This window comes from Chaetura pelagica, unplaced genomic scaffold, assembly GCF_000747805.2.
Source record: "Chaetura pelagica isolate M959 unplaced genomic scaffold, ChaPel_1.0 scaffold361, whole genome shotgun sequence".
NCBI classification, from domain to species: Eukaryota; Metazoa; Chordata; class Aves; order Apodiformes; family Apodidae; genus Chaetura; species Chaetura pelagica.
This window is the reverse complement of record NW_009952363.1, coordinates 525,040-546,990: the sequence shown is the minus strand read 5'-3', so window position 1 is coordinate 546,990 and position 21,951 is coordinate 525,040.

Here is a 21,951-nt window from a genome sequence, read left to right as displayed (position 1 = left end):
CCTTGAAACTTTGTACAACATTTTTGTAGTACAGCACCTAACCCAAAAGGGATGATTCCTTGATTAGACCTGCCTAATGTCATTCTGTTACTTTTGAATTTTAATCCTCATCTCTCCAGACTGCTGGTTTGTCTCCTATTCACTGCCCTCAAATCCAATCTAATTCCAGCATACATCAAACCCCGGGGTAGATTTTTCTGAATACATTTACTTATGTTGTAATATTTTTTCCCTTTTTTTCCCCATTTCTATTTGCTTAAAAATAAATAGTAGCTTTTCTGTAATTCCAGACAGAACACAGAGCATTTGCCCTATTACGCTGCAGCCGAATTCTAAGTGTACAATTATACAGGGAAAATCTTCAGATAAAGCAGCTTGAGGACTTTTGAACATTAAACTCAAATCAGATATTGGCTTTCATCCTCTGTGCTGCATTACACAGAGTGCTGCAAATAAGTGGAAGGCTCAAGGAAAAAAAAATACACTTTCCATAAGCATAAAGATGTCAAGGTAATAAAATAAGCAGATGCAAAATCCTCTAAGTACAAGAGGCATGGAAAAGATGAAACAGAGAGACTGCGCTGCTTGTTACCAACAGCTTGTTGGAATCTCAGAGACTTGGCCTGGCAGAGTCTATACCTGTCTGTTCTTGTGCTGCTGAGGGCTAAAAAAATTTAAAAAAAAATAAAAAAAAAATAGACCAAATATTCTGGGTGAATGTTGAGTCCCAGATCAAACTGCTAATAGAGCATTCTGTGTAAAACAAGCAAGGCAATTATTCTACTCAGCTCTGCTCTAGTATGGCCTTAATTGGAAGAATGTGTTCAGTTGGAGTCCAGTGCTTTATTATACATATAGATATATTAATATAATAATAATAATTAAAAAAAAAATAATGAGGTGGGGGAATGGAGCAGCAGTTCATAGGAACTCATATGTAAAAGGTTTAGCAGACTGATAGTTGAAGACACTGGACACTTGAAGTAAAACCTGAGAGGAGGTAATTATCACCCAGGTTTTCAGCTATGAAGTGTAGAGGTGAGGCAGAACATTTATTCTCATGGGGGTGACATTTAGCCTGGGGAAGAGCAAGCACACATCTTGTGCATCAGATAAAGATCTCCTCATTCTGACAGTGTGAGACACAAGTTGCCTTTTTGCCCACCATCTTTTATTGGCAGTGCAAGGATAAACCCCATCACTCCATGTCAAAATGGGACATTTTTACACAGATTTGCTACAGTTGCCTTTAGACTTAAGGGCTTGCTCAAAGACCCATCAAGCACATGCTAACACTTGTGCTAGGCAGAACTCAGTAATGGTGTCTTCCAAACTGTCTCACAACACTTCCTTCAGTGCTGTCTGCTCTTCTCCAAGAGGACCACCTAGGGTGTGAACTTTCAGATGGTTCCCTGGAGATTATTCCTTTGGAATTTAAGAAATGCATTGTCTAAGTCAGTTCAGAAAAGTTTTACAGTGATCATTTCATAAGGGTCTGAATAAACTAAAAGCTGTCTGTTGCCTTGGATTGCACAATTCCATTTGAGAGATATCCCCCCTCTCCTAAGAAATATTTACAAGAAACATTTTGGTTTCACAGCATCCTGTGGATAGCAGGTTTTCCTGCAGGCAAGGAAGCTGCTGTGTGTTCAGCAGCTCAGGAAAGGCACCTCTGTCTGCCCAGCAGTGAGAGCAGCACATGGGAAGGTGACTGCTAGTCATCTCCTTACAAGATTGTCTCATGGCATATCTGAGCGGTCAGATGAAACTTAGATGTGCTTGTGAAGGACTCTTCCTCCTAGCTGCTGCACAAGAGAGTCAGGACAGCCAGCCAAGGTGCAGATGTCCACCCTGAGAGTCAGGAGTAAAGCCAAGGCTGGTGAAGCCCTAGTTAACATTAACTTGCTGTTTCACCCAAAACAAATTACTCCCCCTCTGTTCTCCCTTTCCCACTCTCACAGTTTGGATGGAGTTTGCTGTACACAGCCCCCTGCAAATATGAACTTGGCCTCCCTAATGCCCTTTGCAATCCATAATTCCTGCAATTTCGGATTTGCTAATAACAGTCCACTCACTCTTCTTTCACCATCACTGGTATTTCAGGGTTAAAAATGTAAAAAGCAGAATATACCAGAGGTTGCCTTCACATTGTGAGTGGGAAGTACCAGTAGCATAGCTGCTTTATTGTAACAACAATAATATTTCATGTAGACTCCCATTTCACACTATATTTACAATGTAAGATCATCTCTCCAGGGAGGATGAGAAGACTTATAATTACATCTGTGGAAACCCCAAAATCCTAAAGGGGTGTGGAAAATCACTTGCAGTTGATCTTAAAGGTCTTTTTCAACCTAACAGATTCTATGATTCTATGATAAGGAAAGTGGAAAATCTTTTGGAACACAATATTGGTTCCTTAGGGCTGTAATGGTGGATTGAGGGACAAACAAGTTACTAGTTTTGTTTTCATTTCATTTTCTTGCATTTTCACCCTGTAAGATGCCCATGGAAGTTTAAAATGTTGCAATATAAACATATAAACATACATGCACTATTATTTTCTAGTGATTAATAATACAACTGGCAACCAGGCAAGCAGAATTATGGCCTAGAGATCATCAGACCTTAAGCTTCAGAGTGCATGTTGATTGCTTCTGGTGGTCAGGAAGGAGCACATTACTTCCTATTCCTCAGTGCAGAACTGTTGTGCAGATTGTGTGCTACTGGGATAAGACTTATACTTTATTCTACAGCATCAGGCAAGAACTACTCTTGTTAGGATATTGGGTTGAAAAGACCAGTGAAACAAGAGTTTCCTTCAAATATAAAGAGACAACTAGCTAGGGATGTCTCAGGGCTATTTTACATGTGAGGACTCAGTCTACTGGATGAAAATCCTTTCCTTCCAGTCGATGTCCATCATGGATGTGTGTCTGATAAAACTCTAGAAGAAAAGCATCCAGACAAGACCCCTGCACCTACAGGCCCTCTCCACTACATCACCCAAAGATTCAGAGTCAGCATTATCCAAGCCAATCAGCTCCAGCCTAGGCACTGTGACAGGATGTAGGTCTGCAGCCACTCACTCAACCAACAGCCTGGACAGGGTAGTTGATCTGCAGTCTTGGTGCTGCACTGGAGTGGGCAACACAGGGAGCAGAATCTTCCTATTTGTGTCAGCACTGACCTGTTAGATACTGTGAAGCACAAGTCTCCTTCTCATGTGTCTCTCATTTGCCACTTCAGGAATCACAAATAAATAAAAATCTCTGTTGCCATTTTTCTTGAGGGAAAACAGAGGCATTGAAAAAGGAAGTAGTTTCCCCAAAGAATGGCAAAACTGAAACTAAAATCCAGTTTTTCCCAGTCCAGGCCACTGCTCCCATCACACTGCCACACAGTTAATTCCATTTTGTACTTTCCTCAAAGTCAGCTTTCCTGCTGTTCTTTGTGGATGGCCCTCCCAATCAATTATGTCAGAACAATCACCAGTATGGTATAATAATGTATAATTTTTCATCTAAATTATAATGTACTTAGGAGACCTTAATTTCCCTCACATTTCAATGCATTCATCACAAATACAGCAGGAAAAAAAATATACCTCTGAGCAAACACTGTGAGTTGTTTACAAATGCCTCAAGTGCAGTAAGACAGACTGTTGTTCTGCAAGGCCCTCCTCTTCCCATCACACAGGAGATTTTCCAGGCAAACCCCAGAGAAAGAGATAGCTGGGATGAAGGGCCAACTCTGATCCTTAGGAAAACAATTTGTGTAAAGAGACAGTGGTCCATTTAAAAATCTTGTGGTGTGCTGTGCAGCAGTAATTGCCATCTATCTAGAGGCATTCTCATTTTGTGTCTCGTGGCGAATGAAACTCCAAATTAATTACTATCTTGTGCATGCATCAAAGACCAATGCTGTGCACAGAAAACATCCAGGGTGAAAATCAGGTGATATTTATTTCAGTCAAGCTGTTTAAATATAGGTGAAAATTGTAATAGTCTCACAAGGAGTTTAGACAAAGCAGGACAATTCCACAGCATCACCAATAAATCTTCAGCTGGCTCAGATATTTCCTTATCAAACTCATTACAAGGCTGTTCACATATGGGAAGATATAGATACAGGTGTGTGTATATTAATAGAATAGACATCAGCCTCTGAATTAATGAATACCACAGCATTTCCATAGTCAGAACTATGAGCAAAAATATTTTCCAGAGTAGCTCATTGCTTTTAAATATATTCTTACAACATAACTGTGGGTTAGCTATTAATCCAACTACTCAACCAAAAATGTGTAATTTTGCTGCAGTCTGTGTTACGCTCGAGTGCGTGTTCTGCAAACGTGCACCAGCCCCAGAGCTCTGTTTCTTTGCTGGCTTCCTGAACCCTGATAGCTCATAGCTTGCTCCTTCTTTCCACAAAGCTTCCCTCTTTTGCCTGTCCCTGCCTCTGACTTTGTATATCTTGGTAAAAATGTGGGTTACCTGGGATATGGGTTATCAGAAAACCTGTTTTCAAGAACAGTATTTTTGGAGAAACAGGAGTTATCTCTCCTCCTGAAAAATACCATCCTGTAACCCTACAAAGAGGGCTGCCCCAGCTGGTTTTCTTGGAGATTATACTTTTTCTGTTCCAAGGAATAGTTGGCCAGGTGATTTTTAAAGACCTTCATCTATTTTTCCAAGCAATGACAAGCCTAAGGGACCAGCCACCCACAGGCTTTTGCTCACCCAGGAACCCCACACATATCCAGCATCATGTTACTGCTGTCAGTTTTTTCCAACCAACTTCTCACTATAAATTACTTAACAGTATCAGTGTGGGCTTACAGCAAAACAATATCACTGTAAATGCTTTGTCCAAAAAGATACAGAGGGAAAAATTGCATTACAGTTAGAAGAATCAGTTAGGCTGTGAATGGGCATGTGGAAATTTCAATTCTCTCTCGCACAACTACATAATCGAGGGAACGCTTTGATTCTAAAACCAGTGAAGTGGCTGCATATTTCAATCCTCAATTGTTTAGGAAATCACCAAATAAGAATTATCATTTTTCACCCATACAGAAAAAGGCATTTTCTTTCCCCTTTGAAAATGAATAAGAATAATGGAATTCAATGTGAGAATCTCCAACTCCCCCTGCTGAATTAGTAGGACTAATTGTATGATCCACAACTCAGCAATAACTTAGGGCAACTGGCCATGTGGTGCTTAAAAATGCTAATTCCTATTACAGAAGCTTCCAGCATCCTCACTGAACATGTATTTCTTTTCAGATGCATCCAAAAAAGTCAGCACTTAAAAAAAAATAATCCAGAAAATGAAGAAACAACAGGAGGAAAGAAAGAGTCAGAGAGCATATGCTACTTGCTTAAGGTCCCATTGTGGGGGCAGAAGGAGAAACCTTTTCTGAGTCTCATCCCTGGGCAGTGCTGCCATCCAGCAAAATCTAGCAAGGGAAAAATCAGAATTCTTTGTCCATTTACATCTTGATCTCATTTTTTTCAGGGCTTTAGTGGAATTATACCTAATGCATCTTAAAGAAGAAAAAGGAAAAACAAAACAAAACAAAACACATTAAAAAAAAAGCCACAACAACCCCCCCCAAAAAAAAAACAAAACAAAACAAAACACATAAAAAAAAAAGCCACAACACCCCCCCCAAAAAAAAAACAAAACAAAACAAAACACATAAAAAAAAAAGCCACAACACCCCCCCCAAAAAAAAAACAAAACAAAACAAAACACATTAAAAAAAAAGCCACAACAACCCCCCCAAAAAAAAAAACAAAACACAACAACAAACCAAAACAACAACAAAACAACAAACCCCAAACAAACAAAGGAAAAACACAGTGTATTTGAGAAGAGACATTATGTCTTTGTCTGTTTCACCTGAAATATTTATTTGTACATATTGACAATGAGCATTCAGAGCTGTCTGCTGAGGAATTATTACACTGAGCTGCTTATAATACTGTGCTAATTGACAGTGATGTGGATTGGCAGAGATTCCCCCTGGAAGCCTCTTGGAAGTCTTCTCCAGAAGGGTTTTGTAGATCTCTCTTCCCCTGAGAATAGAAGTGCCCCTTACACCCCCTGCTCCAGCTGAAAGGAACAGGGGAGAAGACATCACTTGTGAGTTGATGAGTATCATTTTGCTCGCCGGTTTGAAGACAGTGTGTAGTCATGGGGGATAAAGGAGACCCAGTTCTTCAGAGTGGATAAACTTTTTCTGTTAGCTAGGCTGACATGGAGAGATCTGTTCAGAGCAAAGGGATGGTGGAGCTTTTCCATCAAAGCTAAAGCCTTCTTCCACTAAATCTTTCTTAGATGAGAACCAAAAATTGGCTGGATATGACAGGTCTACCAGCTCTACTTATCCACCTCTTGATGAGCATCACTCTATAGAGACACAGACTTGGGCCACAGGTAGCCTCCTTTTTGAGGACACCATCCTGCTTTCCATCCCAGCTCTACTACACTCCACAAACACAGTCTTCAGGCTACATGGGGAAGCAGCCTCCAAATGAAATTATGGGGTTTGTTTCTTCCTTTAGTATCAATTGTGACTATGAGTAGTTTCTGTCACATGTGCAACAGCTGAGAGTGGTGGTAGCAGGTCCAGGTGCACGGGAGAACATTTCTGAGTGGAGGGTGAATTGTGGCAAATCCCTTTATACTATCAGCATAGACCAGGCAATGGCCTTTGCTTATGCAGATCATAATCATAATAATTTTCTGTGGTGAAGTACTTCAGTATTATGGAGCACAGGTACCTTTTTGAAGTGGTTACTAACACATTAAGTAAAGAATTTAGAGCTGGGAAACATCTAATAAATAGCTGGTTGGGGGAGCACTTAAATTATAAAACCTGCTTGTGATGACAACATGACTTCAAGTTTGAGAAGACAGAAAGATCCCTGACTTTCAAGCAGTGCTGAGGTGGTTGGAGGCACAAAACTAATAACCTTCCAGTGTCTCTCCAGCCACTGTCCTGGGGAAGTATCCTTTGGATGATTTTCCAACTTAATACTTCAGCACTTGGGCAGCTTTAAGACATGTGTTGTCCTGTTAAAGGTGTCATGCAAAGCAAACAGTTCAGGAGGCAGGATGAGGACTAAGCATGTCCATGTGGAGACACAGGTGGGAGTGAGCAGGTCTGTAATCAGGATGTTTCACCTCCAGGTATCCATGTTTTTCACCTTCTATCTCCATCCCCATGGCGGGACAAGGCTCTGAGACTCTGAGCACAGACCATTAGAGGTGGGATCCACTGTGCTGAGCTGAAGGGAGGAATTTGTCCAATTACATTAGTTGCCTGGGTAGGCAGCATGTCCCCTTTCATTGCTAGTAAGTGATCACATCTCCTTAGATAGAAGGGCTGATGAAATCAAAGCAGCTTCTGTTGTTTCTGGCTCCAAGGTTAATTCTATCAAAAGCAAAGCTCCTTTGACTGCTATCAGCAGAAGGGAAAGTAAAGCTCTTTTTATTACAGGGATATCAATAGAAGCATTTGTCTGACCTCCCTGTCACCTCTCCCTTCCCCACCTCTACTGGCTCCAAATTAGGGATGGGAGAATAGAACTGATAAAATAGGGAGAAGATAATAATCTTAATATTGCAGAACCTATAACACAGAAAGCAGGAAGAACCACAGTTTTGACCTTCAAAGGACACAGAATCAAAACAGAGAACTGTACCTATCGCACCTATCCCAGTCCCTAGGTTAAAATGATGCAAACTCCTGTTCAAAACAACAAGGAGTTTTAGTTTTTTGAAGGTAAATGCAGCCCTATGGCAGCATACCTTTCCTAGTGATAGGACTGGAGACAATACAAATAGTGATTCCTGATGGATTTTAGCAGTTCCATCTTAGAGTCAGGGAAAAAGAATTGGTACCTGAGATGTGCCAACTAGAAAATTGCAAGGTTAGAAGTCAACCTGCTGATGTCTCCCACTGCCTCAGAGCTTTTTCATCCATTTCCCCAGTCTTTTGCCATCATGGTCTAGAGGTATAAACAAAGACAAAAGAAGACAGGGAAAAGATGACTGAATTGCCTGGTTCTTTGTGGATTCCCAGAAAAGCTGATCTCTAAAACAGGTTTAATAACCCCAGGAGGAACAGGAACATTATGTGTAGCTGTGTACACAGGACTGCTGCCCAGAAAGGGGTGAAAGAGTGTCAAGTCACTAAGATGCTGAGGTGGCACTAAGAAAATATGTGTTCAATGATATTATTTCCTCTCCGATCTTAGAGAAATAATAGTGGGTCTGATATTCACCAACAGTGAAGCATTTTAACATCATAGAAGAAGTGAAAAGTGAGTGTAAATGTAATATATGTACCCACTTCATGGCCTGTTTATGCTGCAAGGGTGGTGGAAAGCAAATTTAGTGCAAATGAGAATCACACATATCTTTCTGTGCCTCAGTTCTGCATCTGCAATATAGAAGTTAATGAAACTGTCTGACTGCCTCTTGCTCTCACTCTTTTTTTTTTTCCACTACTTGTCAGCCCTGTTTGTCTGGTCTAGAAGCTCTTGAGAGCAAGAACTGTCCCACAATATCTTTGTATAGCCATGTGCACAAGGCCAGCTTGATCTGAGCTGGTGCCTCTGGATGCAGTTGAGGTGAGCCTGCTAATACCAAAGTCCCCTCAACCAGCACAAGCATCCCTTTTAAAGTCAGGAGAACACCTGCATGACAGAAACTTAGTCAGGAGTCTTCATTCTTTCTTTCTTCTGTCCTTTTCCAGAGGTTTTTTGACTGTTCTAGGATCCAATAAAGACATCTGAAGCTGAAGAAAGAAGTGACTTGCTCACAGGTTGACACCCTGCCAGCAATCATAACAAACCCTGAAATTGGTATTTTCACCCTCATTTGGATGATCAGGTGTAAATATAAATTTTAATTATTTACATAATTAAGTCAGTAATTTGCTGCCCATCAGAAATGTTTGAGGATATTTTGGTGCCATCTGTTTCCTAATTGAACTTAATCTCTAAAAGATGTTACAAAAATATCCACAAAACAATAATGAAAAATGCAAAACAATTCCCCCCTCTTTTCCCCTGTAATTACTGCTATTTTCAATCATTCTCTAGAAAATAAAATAAAAAACAATAAAAATATATATATAAAAAGCTGGAGCTCAGATGTGTAGAGATCTCATAGATACATGAGCAATGAAAAAAATAAAAAATAAGTGCTTAGAAGGAGTGTTGAAGCTTGCAAGATGCATAGGGGAGACCTGACTGTAGGGGTAGGGGTGGAAATAATAAAAAACAAAACAGAATGTGATGCAAGACATCTGTGAATGATGCCTAGAGCTTGTGATGGTTGTCTGATGTTCAACCACATCAAAGACCTCATAAGGCTCCAAATTCATGTGTGTAAGAAGAGAAGAGGTGTGAGAGGGGTGCAGGTCTGAAGAGGCAGCATAAAATACTATGGAAGTGCTTGGACACAAGAACTACATCTGTGTGAAGTCTTTTCTTCTTCTGTGCAGCAGAACAAGTAACTTTTCAAAGGCAAATCACAGTTTTGGAGGGTGAGGTCACTGTCCAGCAGCACTTGGGCTTTCAGATACTTCAGGTGAAATGTACACAAGTTTTATTCCATGAAAATAACCTGGAAGATTGAAGTTGCAAACAGCATCAGGGAACTCATTGCCACCTCTCCTGTGAGCGCAGAGATGAATTGTGCAGACCAGCTCCAATTCCCTTTGGTAAATCACTTTCTTGGAACGTTTTGAACACAGACTTTCCAGGATGTTGACAATACCTGAAACTGAGCACTGGCTTACAAACCAATCAGAACATGTTCATTTTTTAAAATGAATCAGTTTATCAAGCTTCAGAAAAGATGCAGCTCAGATCTGGTGCAAGTCTGGCTTAAAAATTTAGGTTACTAGTCACTTCATCCTTTGCCTTTAGGAACATCACCTCCGTGCTGATTGAGTTGTCAAAATCAAGGATTATCTGATGGCTCCCAACAGACCTATATAAAATTGGTGTTCTCAAATCAATTGGCTTTGCTGGAATTGAAAGAACTAGCTGTCAACCACATATGGTGCCCATTTGTTCATGTGGACAGACTCCAGGCATTGCACCAGTGCTGTTAAAGCCGGAGCTCCTCCTCAGAGGTGGCACAAGATTTCCATAGCAAAGACCTGCTGACTTTTCTTTTACCACTTTTATGATAGCAGATGGGGAAGATGAGAGACTTAAAATCCAGATTTGTAATATTCCAAACTTGAATCCTTCCAAACCATAGATTCTGCCAAAATACTCTAAGATTTTTTAATATAATTTAAGAGGCTTAAGATACTGTAAGCCTTAAGAGCAGTTTAAGAGGCTTACTGTAAACTCCCTAAAACTGCAGAGCAGTTTAAGCAGTTAGAACACTCCTAAGGTCCACACCCTTGCCTGAAATAAAGTCTCACAAGCCCTCTGGTTTCAAAAGACCTTCAGCAGTTTTCCTCTGCCAGGAATCTGTCCCTAAAACTTTAGAAGCCTTAAGCCTCTTTGGGCCTTGTTGGCACAAGGCAAACAGGCACTCCAGCAAGCCCTTGTCAAAACAGTTTGTGCCACTGTACAACATCAGGCACAAGCAGAATAAGCACAACAGACATCATAGATCTTTTACAAGTGCTTGAACTAGATCAGTTGCTTGGTGTCCAAAGTATCAGAACTGGCACAATCCATACGGTTGCTCCTCAAGAAGAAAGAGGCACTAAAGGTTGCAGAGTGCTTTGGAGGAGTGGTTTCAAACATGAGACTTGCTATGGTTCCACGCAACAGACCCTATTTTAGAGCACACAAATTACTTCCTGCAGCCTGAATCTTCCATTAAGGGCATAATATAATAGAAAATTAGTTCAGTTTGGAAGCAGTTACTCAAAGAAATTTTGGTGTCCTCCTGCACCTCAATACCGTCTTGGCACGTAGACATTGTGGGTTCTCAAGTCTCAACCCTCTCTGCTTGGGCACCAAGTTACTGGTGGACTTGCAGGTCCAGAGCAGTTTTGCTTAGCTCACCATGACTGTTTGCAGATCCAAGCATGCAGAAGAGATACTCCCAGATCTCCCAGAAGAGGTACCCAGCTCATCCTGCACGTAGTTAATGGCATTAGTAGATGTCTGTAAAGCACTAATGGAATTTAGTGTGCCCATCACACATGCATTCTCCTTGAGCTTTGATCTGACAGCTGCACCTCCACATAGGCCAAGCTAATATCCGACTCAGTCTTGTTGAAGTTCAGTCTGACACTTAATTATGGATATGAACTTTGTCATTGAGATTCATCTCAGTTACAAAATGGGAATTTAGACCCTGGAAAGCACTGATTCAGCTACATAAGTCATACTTGGATGTTAAATGCAGTAATAAAGAGAGCTAGAACTTAGTGACAAAAAGGATCGCAATCCATGGTGTGTTCCCAGGCTTTCCAGTCCTTGAGTCAAAGAGCCTTTAGTCAAGGAAGAGGATTGTGAGGGGACAATTAGCTAGGGAGTAACTCACCCCTCTATGATCAGAGCTGAGTATAGAAAGTCTCTCCTGTTCATCTGGAGAAAACTGGAGCCAGCAAACAGCTTCACCCCACGCATGTCCAGAGGCTGGATGCCAATTCAATTTCAGCCAAGACCAACAGCCATTGTAATGACAAATCTTTCCTTAATACTCTTATTAAATCCTAATCTCAATCTTATTCATCATTATTAAGCCTTGGAATTGGGTTGAATATTTAAATGAGGTGAAATGAAAAGACAGAGAAGTGTTGGGAGGATGTGAAGTGGGAGGAAGAGAAAGATTTAAAGAGAGGAGAGTTGAAGAGTAATCTATCCAGATTCAGGAACAAAAGATTTTCAGACATAGCTAAAAACTGGCAAAAAAAGAGAGAGAGAAAGTAAAAGAAATTACCTATTAGAATCCAGACTTGCAATATTAGTCTTTCAATGACTTCTCAGTAAAGTAGCAGGGACATGAGGAAGAGACTTTGCAGAGCAGAGACTAAGGACATATAAAGAAAAGATGAATTGAGGGATTACATGTACCAAGATGGTTTAAAGGATATTGAAATATGACTTCATGGAGGTGTCTGGTTCACCTAGGCTGACTATGGTGATAAGGAATGGTCTGTATCCACAGTGAACTCCTCACACCACTGGGGCACATGAAACACTTTTGAAAGTCTCAAATAGACACCAATGACGTTATTCCTGATTTACTCATACAGGTTCAGCACCTACACTGAGTACCTTCCCAACTGGGATTTTTTGTAACAACAGTATGTTCTGATTTTGGAAACACTGGAACAAAACAGGAGTGTAGTTTTAGCTGCTTAGCTGTGGAACCAGACCTTGAGACTGACTTTCTCCATGGGGGGCCAGGTTATGGTCTCAGCCTCTCCAACCCTCTGTGGCTTCCAGTATCAATCCAGTGCCAATCCCACCTTCAGGTAGTTTTGCTGATGTAAGGGAGACCACAATCTGCCTCATAAGGAATGGATAATTCTTGCATCTGAAAATAATTATTCAGATTTGGAGCATTTCATGAAGCAGGGTGACCCACACCATCTGCTACTTCTGACAGTACTTGGAAAGACTGCAGGTCTGCTTTTCAAATCACATTAGATACATTTATTTTATTTTTTTTAATTGTTCCTTTTCTTTTTTTTCTTTTCCTTTTCAGATGGGATCATGTCAGAGGAATAATTCCCACTCCCTTCTCACAGTCACTGCCTACCTAAAATAATTCATCCAGCTCACTGAAGATTTGTGCATATCCACAATCTGTATCCCCAAATGCTAAAACAATCTATTTAACCTTTACGCCAGCTAATGCATACATTAGAGCAAGGACCTGTATATGAACATAAAAATCTGAGAAATTGAAACTCACTGACATAAAATCAAAGAGCTTGGCTATAAAAGGTGTCACTTTTATGTGATTATCTTGCCAATATCTCCATGTTGCTAAACTAAATCAAACTGCAATTTTTCCCACATGTATTGCATTTAATGGAGTCCGTTAATGGCAGCGATTCCTTATAGATCTCCGTGTAATGGAAGAATGGTTCCTTGTGCCATAACATTGTGCAGGCTGAACCCCCACACACGCTGCTGTATATCTTGGGAGCTTGACCTTATATGACTTCCTGTGTCAGGCAACACCGAGCACTGCTTTCACTAGGGCAATCCTTCAGGAAGATGGAAAGGCACTTCAGGGAACTCACTGCTGCCAGAAACGGGAACAAACCATGTCCAAAAACTCTGTTCTCCAGCATCCTCCTCCTGCTGAGCTGGACACTACGTGCTGCTGAGCTCAGGAGTGTATTTGTGCAGTCTCCTACTGCAGAGCTTGGGCCCCACATTTTTGCAACAGGGTCTCTGGCAGAGTCACTGTTCTCTCTTTGTCCCTGCAGAACAGCTTCACTTCTCTGTGAAACTGAAGATTATCCTGTTGACCAAAAAAAACACAACAAGCTTTGTTGTGGAGGCAAGTGTCTAACTACCCAGTTTTCAAAGAGTCACAGAATCAGCAAGGTTGGAAAGGACTCTTAGATCAGTGAGTCCAACCATCAGAAAAATAAAATTAAAAAAAAAAAAAAATAAATATCCCAATGCCAACAAAACCACAATTTTGGCCACTAGAGCATGGCCTGAAGGGCCAAACAAACACAGATTTTTAACGGTCACTTTTCACTGGCATTGGTCCTTACTTGTCCCTGAAGAAATTGCTCCCTCCTGAAGCCTGTTGAAATCAGTGCAATGCCAGCCCAAATTAATTTCACATCCACATGCTATTTTTTTTTTTAGATTATGTTATTAGGAAGATTTTACTCACTGTTGTTTTAAAAGCCCTAGAAACATGAAAAATCCACTTTCCCTGCATTTATTCATCTTCATTAACCACGTGCTGATTTTTTATTATTTTCTCCTGTTGGTAGAAAATCCAAGCCAACCCAACTCCTTTTTAATTCACTTTGGTATCAGCCAGAACGGGAGATTTCTGTGTTCTGTTATGTGCCAACGTTGAGGTCTGTGTGTATCAATCAAGAGTAGGATTATTGCTGTTACTTTAGTAGCATTCCTGATCAAATTAAGTTATTTGTTTTCTGCCTTTTTAAAGCATTTTGATACATATATATAATTTTTTTTTAGTTGAAACAAGTAGCATCTGCTGTCCAGAGTAATATTGCTCAAAAACACCTGTATCAGAGGGACTAGGTGAGGAAGGCAAGAAGAAACAAAGAAATCAAAATAATGTCTTTTTTTATCACCTTCAGAAGCAAAACAGTTTTTTTGTAGGGAATAAATAAAGACTGGAAGCTTATAAGTAGCAGTTCTAAACTTGGGAATTCTTAAGCAACTATTTCATGGCAAATGCAATATTTTGTTCATTCCTTCTCTGCATCACAAATCATAAATCACCTTTTAGCTTGCAACCAAAAAGTGTCTAAAAGTCTCCATAAACAGAAATTCTTCTCCCACAAGATGACAGAGATTCATCTCCAAAAAGCCAATGTTCAAGTTATTATTTTGGTTAAAAACATTTTTAACAACAACCAAAATAACTAAGCAATTTTAGCCTGGATTTCTCACCAGATTGTAAGACATTACATCATACGACCCAGAGACTCTGACTCAGCAGGATTGCACAGGAAGAGATGTTTTCTATTCACACAACTCACATGAGCAGCAAAAATAGACTGGTTGAGTCTCTGAAAACTTCAGTGCTTCTCCAGGTTAATTTTTGGCCTTTAATGAAGTGATTAGTCATTTTTAATAGAAATACCACTTTCCATGCCATCTATCTCTACCTATTATTGCTAGAGAAAAAAATGTCAATGTGTTATTTCATAGAATCATAGAATGCTTTGGGTGGGAAGGGACCTTAAAGATCATCCAGTCCCAAACCCCTGCATGGGCAGGATACCTACCACCAGACCAGGTTGCTCCAAGCCACATCCAACCTGCCCTTGAACAAGGATGGGGCAGCCACAGCTTCTCTGGGCATCCTGTGCCAGTGTCTCACCATCCTCATGCTGAAGAATTTCTCTGTGATGCCTAACTTAAATCTCCCCTCTTCCAGTTCCAATCCATTCCCCTTTGTCCTCTCATGACAAGCCCTTGTAAAAAGTCCCTCTCCTGCTTTCCTGGGAAGATGCTTCCAAATATTTCTATGTAGGCTCCTATATTTCTATACAGGCTTCCAGAGTTTGTTATGTGGGAAGAAGCCACATCTATGAGCTGTGTTTTATGTTTGTCCAGGAATATGACACTCTGCAACAACATTATTTGACATCCTAGAGAGATCTGTCCCACTCCAGCCCTTCAGTCCTCCCTGTGGTCACTGGTATTAGGAGTGCAGAAAATCTCACTGTTTTCACAATATTAGTAAGACTTTGATGCCAGTTTTCTTCAGCATCCCTCAAATCATCAAGTCAGCTCATGGGAAAACTAAGGCCGAAAGTTTTATCTGTCCTAGTTTTCCAGAACAAGCCCACTTCCATCCTCCCACTGCACCCCACATCTCCTTGCAGAGCAGAGAAGCAGAAGCCGTGGCCCAAAGGTGCAACAAAGGAAATGTAATTTTTTCCCACTTTTAGAATATTAAAAAAGAGAGTAATATATGCCTTTCCCACATCCCTTGAGGTCTTCCTAGTGGAAGTATGGCGAGATTTGAGGATAGGGGGAATGCATCCCACAGAAGATTTAATGAACGATGAGATGCCAGGGCAGTGAGGGCACAGGGCAGGGGCTACAGGGCTGGGCAATCCCAAGTGCTCTGTGCAAGAGGTGGCCCTTCAGCACAGGGAATGTAGTTTATCTACATCCTGAAAGGCACCGTGTAATTTTATGGTGTCATAAAAAGGATTATTACACTAATAGGAGTTAATAATTCTAAAAGCTTCATGACCTCTTTGGTCATCCTGGCTCAGTTTCAGCCTGGGTGATTTTATTAATACATTTTCTTTTTTGTGAGTTGAGTTGGCAATGACCATTAAACATCGAAGGCCAAATTCTCAGCTGGTGTAACTCAGCCTGATGCTGTCCAAGCCAGCTGAGCTCTGCCTGTGTGTGCCCAGAAGTGAATCTAGCCAGTGGACTTCTGTGCTATGTTGCAGACTTTAAGAGAAGAAATTCAAAGCTCTGACATGATTTACTCTACCCTGGGATCTCCGACTGCATTGTCCTACTTTTTGTCCTCTGCAGCGTCTTTTGAGCCACCCTTGGGTGTAAAAGGGCTTCTGAACTGAGCTGAGCTATCTAGCATAATCATCTTAAGGGAACAAATAACTACACAGACTGGCTGCTTTGTCAGTACTGAAAAACAGATGTAGTTTAGCTGATGTTAAGTGCCAGAGTCCTCATGTGTTCTCCTGTGAGCAAATCAGAGGACATACATAGCAACAGGAATGTAAAGACCAGCTGTGCTCCACAATATGGTGATTTTTAACTGCCTTGTGTTGCTGGGTGATCAGGCATGGCCCTGAGCAGAGGTTGCTCTCAGTTTCAGTGTGTCCGTGTACAGACAGAGCAACAATTGGCTCAAACCTCTTCCTACCACCACTTTGCTGCGTTCCAACCAATGTGTTCCTTCTACTGGAACTCTCCTGGTTAGTATGGCCTGGGGAGAAAGATTGCAGCAGAACCAGAAAGGTGCCTCACCTTTTCATCTCTCCTGCTCTCAGTTTGTAACAACTGAAAACAAAATACTGAGCTTTAGGTTTTCTGTTCTAAGAATGAGGTTTGCAGTGAAGTGCTCAGAGGTGGCTCTTGAGCAGGGAGAAGTGAAGTGTTGCAAGCAAGAACTGTGCAGGGCACACCATTGTTTTCACTGCAGGAGCTGGCAGCTTCTCTGTTTCACCATCTTCCCTAAGCATATTCTGATGTTTGCATAGATATATTCAAATATATCTATACATACACTTCTATATGTGTATACATACATACGTACATAAAAACAGCACTGGAAGAACTGTTTGTTCAAAGCATAGATCTAAGATTTAATCTGTTCCAGTGCCCAGGCAGCAGCTTGACCACCGTGACGTTGCTCCCTAAGTATGCTATTATAAGATCAGAAGCAGTCCCTGTGCTTCTCTGAGAAAACCCTCAGAGAGACTGTTGATATCAGTGCCTTGTGCTGGCACAACCTAATCAGCATTACCTCTTAGCATGAAGAATTGGGGCTTAAAATAGTCCACTCCAGTGTCTTTTGATTGCAAAGTATTTCAAGAGAGTGGAATCATGTGCAAAAGCCTAACAGAACTAAGATCTGTGCTGCATTTGCATTTTCCACCGAGTTCGCCTGCTTTTTTTGCAGCTGCTAAGGAGTTTTGCAGCAGTTTCCAAAGTGTGGATCTCCCTACCTCTGCTGTGATGGGGCCCCAGCACCTCTCCAGCAGACCTGCCTCCTCACCCAGGGGCAGAGGTGGAGGGGCAGGGAACCAGAACACAGCTCTAGGTTCCTTGGATTAAGGCTAAAGAAGAGCACAGAGGACAAAGCAAATATTAGCCTGGATTTCAGCAGCTACAAGTTAAAATGAAAAACAAAAGAGGAAAAATTAAATGGGATGGGATGCTCCTGAACTGAGCAGCACTGAAGCTGCATCTCTCTCCTTTCTCTGGCTCTTTCTATCTGTGGCCTGTACAAACAACTCAGTGTATATGTATTTTTGGCACAAATCACAGTGTCCTGTGATTCTTGATTATAATTATAATAATGGGTTTCAGAAAGCCTGCAAGTGGTTCTGGGAATTATAATAAGGATTTAGGACAGACGCCTTGTTTATGTGGTTAGTGTTTGTTGCATATTAGACCAAGTTTAGCAGAATAGCTGCTGTTGTAAGAAACTGCAAAATACACAATTAAATGCTAACTAGTAGAAAAACACCTCTCCCCTTCTTGAGAGGCAGACATGCTCATCTTGTCATCTCCACCCTCCAAGCAGGGACTAAAGCAGGCGCAGATGGCTAGTTCTGTTGTGATGGTATTCCATTGCATTTGCCTTGTCTGAATTTCCACTCCCACAATCTTCTCTTAATTTACCATGAGAAAAATATGTATTCGATCCTTTTTTCTTCATGTTCCACTCATCTCTCTTTATGATTTTCCTTGCTTAAAGCATCCAGCCGTGCAAAAGCTCCACTGAGTCATGCAGTTCCCATTACAACCAAAGCAGAATTATTCCCAATGATGGCATCTTTTTCCTGTAATTTTTCTCCCCAAGAGTCTTAATTTCTGTTCAGTCACAAGACCAGATTTCTACTTTCTCCCTTGCAAAATTACTTTTATAGATTAATAATTGTCTGTAACTGGTGGCCAAAAGCCCCTAAGGTCCACCTGCCTCAGAGCTGGCCCCAAGTATCTGCTGATGTACGTGACCTTGGAAAGATCTTCTGGTGATAAGTGTGGAGTCCACAGAGCCAGATGGAAATAGGGGCCCTCAGAGGTGGTGGAAAGAAATAAGTGATTTTATAAAAACCTTTATAATTTTCCATTTCTTTGTTCGTGGTTATGACAGATAGACTCAAAGTCACCGAAGGGACTGCAGGAGTCTGCAGGATGTTGTGCCTGACTGAGTAAGAGGAATAGAAATTGCTCTGAGATCCAGAGGGAGGTTTCTGCAGCCCAAGCTGCCGGGCTGCCCCAGGACTGAGGGTGGGACTCAGGACCACCAGTGCTGGGGCTCAGCAGGGACCCCGTGGTCCAGGGGCTTGGTCTGAGCTCACCTGCCTCCCATTCCCTCTCAACTGGTTTCTGCCTGCCTCAGAGCTGCAGCTTTTCTCCATTTTTAAAGGACAAGGGAGGAAAACATCAAGATAACAATAAATAAAACGCGTTTTTCTGCCTCCTGGCTGTGTTTTCCAAGGCTGCACCTCAAGGCCTCCCCAGCCTCCAGCCAGGCACTGTCAGAGCCCTGTCAGAGCCAGGCACAGGCGGTGCTGCCTTCCCAGCCCGACGACTGCATGTTGATTGTGTTCCTCTCCTTTGTTAACACAATTGCCTTCACCTTTACATAAATCAGATTTAGAGAACACACTGCCTCTCAGAAGCCTTGGGACACCTCGAGGCCTCTCAGTTCAATGGAGCTCATTATGGAAATCAGCTAAATGCTGAGCAGAGAGATAAGTGCTAACTGTTTACCAAACCCCTCCACCAGAGATATACAGCAAGAGCTAATGGGAGTTCATTTGCAGCCTTACTCAGTCATTCAACCCTCTTTATCTGCTCCTTCGACTAATCTACAGAGAGAGATACCAAGTTTGCTTGAAACATCTTCCTGTGTAGCTCCTCTTGGACAGGAAGAGTGGGGAGAAGGGACTAGCAGGAGCTGAAGCTTTGCCATGGGGAACCAAAGCAAGCGAAAATCCACATGCTCAGCTTCAAGCATTCTTGAAGGCTGCTGTTACTCTGATCTTTGTGGTGAAAGCCCAGTTTAATTAGAGATCAGGGAGAAATCCCCCAGTCTCCAGTGCTTGCAGAGGGCATGGATCTCTCCTGAGGATTTCTGGCACAGCAGGGAGCTGCTAGAAGGCTTTCAGAAGGATTCTAATGAGGAAGAACATAGCCCTGAGTTTTGAGGGGCACAGGGAGCTGTCACCCAAGGTGATGGAGCATCAAGCCTAATATGAAGAGTGGATGCAAAACGTGGGGATTTATTTTCTGGAAGCAGTTTTCATCCAGAGCCAAGTACAGGAAATCAAAAGGGAGATCTGGATGAATACCCCTGCTGATACCTCCAATGTGTGGAAGGAGATTCTCTGACCAGCAGCTGCACCAGAAAGCCTTTACAGCACCTGTACAGTGCACATAAATAACAGCCAAAACATTTTTACTTAGGACTGGGCAGCTTTAAAAGCTGGGGAATGGTTTTGACTTGTTCCTCAGCTCAGTTGTTTTTGTTTGTTTGTTTGTTTTTTTAAGTTGTAGAGTTGTCAAAACATTTTGTTCTGACATTTCCTCTGAAAAATGCCAATTTTCCAGTTGAAGATGACTTTCCATTTTTAAATTAGTGCAGAATTATTAATGTCATTATTTTAAAATAAACAAAGATTTATACTACCTTTTAACTAATTGTGGAGGGGAGGGAGCTGTTCAAATATCAGCCAAAAACACTTGCAATTTTTCAAAGTGAAGTAGTTCTTCAGATTATAGGTTAGAAAAGGTTTCAAAGATGTCAGCTTCTTTTCTTAATTCAAGAGAGGAAAACTTTTCAAACTCTTCACAATATTTTTGAAAGAGGAAAGCCACTTCCAGCTTTAATAGACACCTTTTATGGAATTACCTCCATCTGAAGGTTCTTGTTAACTACTGTTATCAGCTGTAATTTTTGTCTGTCCAACGTGAAGAAGTCAGAGGGAGTTTGATGTCCTTGACATGCCACCTTCTACTGAAGGCATGTAGCAAAGATGCCTGTTTTTCCAATAATAACTTCTCTCATTAGAATGCAAGTAGACTTTCCAAACTAAGATCATTTTTCTTCTTATTGTCCCAAATTCCAATACTCTGCCCTTTTCAAATGATTTTCAAGAGGATAGTTCAGTACTACGTTTGTTTAATTTTATTTTTAATTTATTTTTTTTACATCTTGTAAGTTGAACTGCACTTCTTCCTCAGCTCAGAAAACCAAAGCAGAATTTTAGCTGCCATTGCTAACCCCAGCATTTTGCAATGGTCTATTATTTAAAATTCAGGACAAATTCTCTCCTTTCTGCCTTAGTAATTTCATGCAGCTAGAGATGGAGAGAGTGGAAAGTGAGATGCAGCTTTGCAGTATTTTATACATTCTTGTGGTAGGTGAGCTGCATATCCTTCTGTTTTAAGGATAATTTTGGCTTTGCATTTAGAAATACTCTTCTGTTGTGTTGTAAGAGCTGCAAGAATGATTTATAGACAACACACAGAAGGACAGACACCATAACACCAAAATGCTGCTACCTCTGAGATGGAACATGGCAGTTATTGACCAAAATACAGCAAAGCTTTGCAAGGGTGAACATTGGGATTACTGAGGAGTCCTGAGTTTAATTTGAAATTGAAAGAGGATTTTAACAGGGAAAACCAAAGTTGCCTTCATCAAAACTTTACCAAGAGGCTGCTCTACTATCACTAGTCTTTGGAAATGTTTGTAGGGATTCTTGGTGCTCAGACCTTGCTTAGCTGGTGCCACCAGCAGGGGCAGGAACTGAGCAGCTAAAAATTAATCCATCATGAAATTCTATTTGGGGTAGAAACACTTCACCAACTGTTTCTTGCAAATGGTTCATACTTCTGATCATTTCTCTCTATCCATTTTTACAAATCAGGTCCCTTACATACTGTTTAAGACATAACATGATAGACAGCCCCAGCAGCTGAGCTTTCCTGCATTATGTTACAGGAACAACCTGATTTGTTCTTACTAGAAGTTCATTTGTATTATAAATGTCTTTTATTATTTTGAATATATCTTAAGTCAATAGAACTTCAGCTACTTGCCATTATTTATATCTGTTTTCTAGCACAAAGTAAGTTTGGGGAGAAACTACTTGTTAGTGGACCTTAAGGAAAGCTCCCCCCCCCAGCTGATTTGTTAGATTTTTTATTTCCAAGGGAATTTGGTTGGGATCAGGAAGGAGGTAGAATAAAAACATACCATAGGGTATTTGGAATTCTTCATTTCTTCTGACCTAAGCATTGCAAAGCTTCCCTAAAGCATGTAAGTAAATAAATGTCACCTAAATAAGCAGGCATGGTTGCCAGATGCTTTGAAGGCTCCTCTCCTCTACCACGTTAGGATCTGTACCCAAGGTTCATCAAAGCTGCTCTTCCTAGCCCAGGAGTTCACATCAGCATTAGCTGTACGATTAGCTAAAATCTCCAGCACAAATAAGGTTGAGTCTAAACTTGAAATCAGTTATTGAATTAAAAAGAAGCAAACTTCTAA